The 5,000-nt window shown below is 32.0% G+C and overlaps 1 protein-coding gene, 2 non-coding genes and 1 pseudogene across 3 annotated transcripts in view; 1 reads left to right on the plus strand and 3 right to left on the minus strand.

The window, feature by feature from the left end:
• Positions 1 to 630, minus strand: part of LOC125494076 (photosystem II D2 protein-like) — a 1,310-nt pseudogene extending 680 nt beyond the window's left edge.
• Positions 631 to 1,636: 1,006 nt separating this feature from the next.
• TRNAT-GGU (transfer RNA threonine (anticodon GGU)) lies at positions 1,637 to 1,708 on the minus strand. Its single transcript has one exon. It is a non-coding gene; the product is annotated as a tRNA-Thr (tRNA).
• A 2,022-nt stretch (positions 1,709 to 3,730) lies between these two features.
• The window catches only part of LOC125494078 (DNA-directed RNA polymerase subunit beta-like), a 15,293-nt gene continuing 14,023 nt past the window's right edge, over positions 3,731 to 5,000 (plus strand). The window contains exon 1 of the mRNA XM_057394741.1: positions 3,731 to 5,000. This exon is cut by the window's right edge and continues 3,170 nt beyond it. The gene's annotated coding sequence lies outside the window, so the exon portion shown is untranslated.
• On the minus strand, positions 4,725 to 4,795 carry TRNAC-GCA (transfer RNA cysteine (anticodon GCA)). Its single transcript has one exon. It is a non-coding gene; the product is annotated as a tRNA-Cys (tRNA).

Here is a 5,000-nt window from a genome sequence, read left to right on the forward strand (position 1 = left end):
GAGCAACAAAAGTCCACAGGCCGCCTAATTGACACCAACGAGTAAAATCGCCTTGTGCTTCAGGACCCCAGCGTAACAATAAAGAGTATGTCAAACTATTAGCAGGAGGAGAAACTGCTGCAAGTAAGAAACTCCAGCCTTCCAAATAAAAACTGGCCAATCCATGGGCATACCATGAAGTTACAAAGGTTGTACCTGTAAACCAACCTCCTAAGGCAAAATAAGCACAAGGAAAGAGCAATAGACCCGACCAACCTACAAAAACGAAACGGTCCCTCCGTAACCAGTCATCCATAACATCAAATAAATCAGTTTCGTCTTTGGTAAATTTACCAACTGCTATAGTCATAGTGATCCTCCTATTCAACTACTTCAACCATTTTCGAGCACCCCATAGCATTTTTGGAGTCCGACAATTCTATCATTTCATTTATGGATGATTTGATTTTTCATACACCGACCCTTAGCTATAGTATAGGGTTTCGAAAAAAAAATCCTTTAGTGGTTCATAACATAAATTAACTTAGGTTAAAGTAAATTCCTAAATGCAATTATTTATTAATTTGAACTTAGTCGACTCAACTATTAATCTTTTGAAAGAGCTCTTCAAGGACAACCGATCTTCTCTCTCGTTACCGATTTATCTTCAAACTGACTTTTTCTTTCTATCAACGAATTAAATTAAGCTTATTGGTGCATCTTTTTCGTAAAATGGAGCAAAAGAAAGAAATATTTTTAGAGATTCTTCGTTATATGTATATGTTTATTTTTTGTCTGTTTATAGTTAGTTCTTTTTACTTCAGTTCAATCGAAAATGTCAGAATATATCTTTTCATTTTGACGGGTTGCGAAAAGAAAGATACTTCGAATATTTTTCTATTTATTTTTTATCTATCATAAAAAGAAATTTCCTATTTTCGTTTTTACTTAATTTAGAAATTCCATAGGATATTCAATAAACAATAAAATAATAGGAAACTTGAAATGAAAGTTTTTTTCAAGCATGCATCCTCCATCCCATTATCGGAACAAAAATATGGGATGAATGGATATAGAAATAGTTGGTACATGAAGACACACTCTATTGAAATATTTTTCGATGGATAAGATCCAAATTCATTTCGTTTTCGTTTTGGAATCAAAAAAAAGAAAGATATGTAAAATGGAATTTTTATATTGTGATTTGAAATAAAGGTTTTCTCCTCTCTAGGAGAAAGAGACTCGCCAACCTATTCCTATGGAATAGCTAGGAAGACAAAGCTTTAATCTGAAATAACGAAAAATTCATACAGAGTTTAAAGAAATCAAAAATAAAAGGTCAAATGTTCCAATTTAATCTCTATCAAATTTGAATATCATAATAGCGGGTATAGTCACGATTCAATAGGTCACGTCCACTTACTTTTTCATTTGTTGATTTCAAATCTTTCCATTACTAGGATATAGTTATAGTTGTTGATTCGAGAAACAACTTATCTTATCATTATAATATAATGAATATTAGTCCAACTTTATAAATACTATAAGTATAACTTATTATACTTATAAAGTTGCTTACTTTGTACTTTCAAAATCTCAACAAACAACATCTCTATTTCCCGTTCAAATAGAATGGAATTTTATGAAAAATCTCAAAAGCCCCTTATCGGATTTGAACCGATGACTTACGCCTTACCATGGCGTTACTCTACCACTGAGTTAAAAGGGCCCTTTTAGCCAATTCTTAGCTGATTCACTATGTACATATATTACATACACTAAGTTATTGTATACTATACATAAGTAGACGGATAGCAGCTAGGGACTTGTTTCGAAATGGGGTAATGGAGTTTGTTTCATTTAAATCTCATTTTTTTTCTTTCTAGTAGACAACTGAAAGGATTCTTTAATTTCATATTATCTCGAGTTCTATAATTAATATTAGATTCAGTTTATTATATAATTGAAATGACAAAAAAATTCTACGGAATCATGTAAGATGGAAAGATTTTTTGAATCTAATTATTTTATTAGATTATAGTGACAATTTCAAAAAAGTGTTCATATTATGAACATAGTATGATGGCAGTTGGGAACGTATGCCCCACCATCTAGCGGTTCAGGACATCTCTCTTTCAAGGAGACAATGGGGATTCGATGTCCCCTGGGGGTAGGGCACTACAAAAGGAAGTTGATCATAGATTATCAATAAGACTAAAATTAAATTGTTTCTTCCTGGGTCGATGCCCGAGCGGTTAATGGGGACGGACTTTAAATTCGTAGGCAATATGTCTACACTGGTTCAAATCCAGCTCGGCCTAATAATCCGCTCATTCATTATGAGATGAAGATATTTGTCTTCCTAAAACGACTGATACGCGTAATAAAAGAATCCAATTTTCTGCTATAGACCCTAATTTTTTTGTTTGCTTTATTTTTTTATTCCAGAAAATGGCAATTTTGATCCTAAAAATGATCTAGGTTCATACTTGGATCTTTGATAATAAATATTTCAATAATGAATTTTTCTTTATTGAAAGATTTTTTCTCATTTGAAATAAGTAAATTTACTAGTAATTCGCGCCATTAAAAGTCTTGAGTCAAATCATTAAAAAAAAATGGATATTGTCTACTTGAGTTCCCAGGGATTGTAGTTCAATTGGTTAGAGCATCTCCCTGTCAAGGCGGAAGTTGCGGGTTCGAGCCCCGTCAGTCCCGACGGATTCAATAATCAATAAATATATCAATTCATCTTTCCACTTTTTGGGAAAAGGACGACAATAGAATTTGACTTTCAATAGGAATTCTTCTATAGAATTCCATATGCTTCTCGAAAGTACATGCTGGAATTTGTTTCTTGTACAATACATACTTTCACGTTGAATTTTTCATATATGCGTTATAGACCCTTTGTAATAAAGAATGAAGACTCCCTTTTTCTTTCCTTCTTAATTTATTTCTTATTTTAATAAATAAAAATAAATAACAAACAAGAATTTTGTTTGTGATTTTACTAAAGTTTCAAGTAAAAGTTCTATCAAAAAAATAATGAATTTGATGGAATATTCCATTTTTTTGTACCAGGACTACTCGTTTTCACACTTTTCTTGGAAGAAAAAGAAGATGAAAAGGTACCTTAACCACTTTTTTCATTTTCCTTCTAGTTTTTTTATTTATTGTTTGGGAGGTTTTGTAACCAATGGAACTGGGAAAGCAAAACTAGATGATTGATAGTAGAAGGAAGATGGCGAGTTATGGAAAAAAGAATAAAAAAGAATGATCAATAAGGAAATTCTTGATTAGCCGACAAATTCCATTTTTCTTTTTTTGGATTCAGCATGGATAAAAGAGCTTCCTATGTTATATTATTCAATTTACAACAGCCAATTGATATGATAGTTCAGGTATTGTTATTCATGATATTAATTTGATTCAATATCATCAAGATGTAATTCATCCCATTGAATTAAAATTTACAGGTAAAAATTTTATCATCTCTATGAGATTAAATCGCGAGTTAATGCGAAGTAAAAAAACAATGAGATTATGGAAGTAAATATTCTCGCATTTATTGCTACTGCACTATTCATTCTAGTTCCTACTGCTTTTTTACTTATTATCTATGTAAAAACGGTCAGCCAAAATAATTAATTTGAATGAAACTTGACTTCGTAGTTCTTTATCAATGATTGAAAAGAGCAGGCTAGAATCCGCAATATTTGATGAGATTAGATAGCATGGTACTATCTAATCTATTAGTGTTTTTTTTTTCGGGTAGGAAGTTGTACTATAAGCTTAAATAAAGATACAGACTTAATTGAATATCGATCAATCCACAATATGTATCTTCATATATGTTATGTACATAGCGACCCCAATTCTATTTTTTTGCTACATCTATTTGATCCCTTTTTATTGATTCTGATCAATCCGAAATAATCGAAAGGCAACTCTTACGTTTATTTTACAACTCGAATTCTTCGATTTCGGATTATTTCAAATAGAAATTCGTTTGAAATAAATTTCCTATCATCTCTATCTCCGTTCGAAATAGAAAGATGGGAATTTTGAAATAGCTCTTTTATTGACATTATTATCTTTAAAAACACTTTGTGGAGCGATTTATAAAACAAACGATACAATACAGTTTTTTTGCTCAACTCAAATTAAGTCGTATTTCTAGAGTCCACTTCTTCCCCATACTACAAGTGAAAGAGAAAATGTAAAAACTACCATTAAAGCAGCCCAAGCGAGACTTACAATATCCATGTGAATCATGTCCCCTATTTCTATGAATATGAAGGAATTATTCCATTATTGTTTACTAATAATAGTGAAATCCATGGTACAGAGTCAAAAATTTTTCGGACTATTAATTGAATGAACCAATCCAATAAATCCAATACCGGAGTACTCAGAGACTTTTTTTAGTTTGTATACAAACTATATTGCGCTATTACTAACTACTAATTAGTTAGATATTACCTCCCGCTGAATTCAAGGCCCAGTCAGTAACTACTCCAATAGGAACGGCGAGGTCGCAATAGCCCTTCCACTACTTACTAAAACGAAAATCTTTCCTTGAATAAGAATTTACAGAACTTTCACTTTTGAGAACCCCCAGAGACTTAGAATCAAGTACATATCAAGAGACCTCTTCGTCTACTTCCCTTCCAAAAAATACGGTGAGTTGTAGATTATAACAGTCGATAAGGGATTTCGAGTCTTTTTTTAATTAGAATATCAGGCGACACCCGGATTTGAACTGGGGAACAAGGATTTGCAGTCCTCCGCCTTACCACTCGGCCATGCCGCCAAAACGATACAAAATAGAATAGACGAAACCAGTCCTTTTTGGGGATTGATTACTGAACTTCTTTTTTTATTTATTGTACTTGCATTTTGAATCCCTTTTCTTTGCTAGCCCTTCCACTACTTATTAAAACGAAAATCTGTCTTTTTTTTGTTTTGATTCGCTCCATACCAAAAAATATGAACTTTCAGTCAAAAAAGTGAAAATT

This window comes from Beta vulgaris, chromosome 5 (genome assembly GCF_026745355.1).
Source record: "Beta vulgaris subsp. vulgaris cultivar EL10 chromosome 5, EL10.2, whole genome shotgun sequence".
NCBI classification, from domain to species: Eukaryota; Viridiplantae; Streptophyta; class Magnoliopsida; order Caryophyllales; family Amaranthaceae; genus Beta; species Beta vulgaris.